Source organism: Hippocampus comes, unplaced genomic scaffold, assembly GCF_001891065.2.
Source record: "Hippocampus comes isolate QL1 unplaced genomic scaffold, H_comes_QL1_v1.1 scaffold252, whole genome shotgun sequence".
NCBI classification, from domain to species: Eukaryota; Metazoa; Chordata; class Actinopteri; order Syngnathiformes; family Syngnathidae; genus Hippocampus; species Hippocampus comes.
Genome location: NW_017805485.1, coordinates 1,002,402 through 1,003,135, shown reverse-complemented (window position 1 = coordinate 1,003,135; position 734 = coordinate 1,002,402).

Sequence of the window (734 nt, the reverse complement as noted above, 5' to 3'; positions counted from 1 at the left end):
AACAGGGCGAGCAAGCTTGCATTTGTCTTCCTAAAGGAAACTAGGGGTTGTTTTTTTTCATCATGTAAAAGATGTTTGAATTAAAAGCCCAAACGTAATCAAAAGTCATTAATGGATGCCATATCTGCAGCTGAGCATCAGGCTAAGGATCTCTGACTGGGACACGATTGAGTTCAGCTGACGTGAAGGTTCCAATGTTATTTTCCTTTTTAAAATCAAATCTCTACTTGAAGAGACCAGCAGTCTTCCTCCACTCCAAAGCTTTGCTCATGTCCCAGTTTATATTTTCACTGTTGCAGTTATTTTGATTCAGTTCTTTTCTATACCATCCTTGATAAAGTCTCATATGAGTTGGAGCCAGCTGAGTTTTGGGCGATCGGCAAAGTGCACCCAATCACAAGGCACAGACATTATAGACAACCATTCACACTCACATCAAACGACAGTTCTCAACCTACCATATATGTTTTTGGAAAGTGAAACGCAATCAGAAAAACTCCATTCAAGCATGGGGAGAACATGCAAACGCCACACGAGAAGACGAGAACCTAGATTGGAACCCTCAAAATTTATATCAGCCGAACCAGTCAGCAAGCATGCTTCCATGAAAGCAATACTGTATGTTCTATCGAAATAAATGGGATTCAATGGATCATTATTGCTTTATTATTACCGGTCTTGGAGAAAAAAAAAAATGTCAGAGCAAAATAGACGGCGTTTGAAATGACAAACTG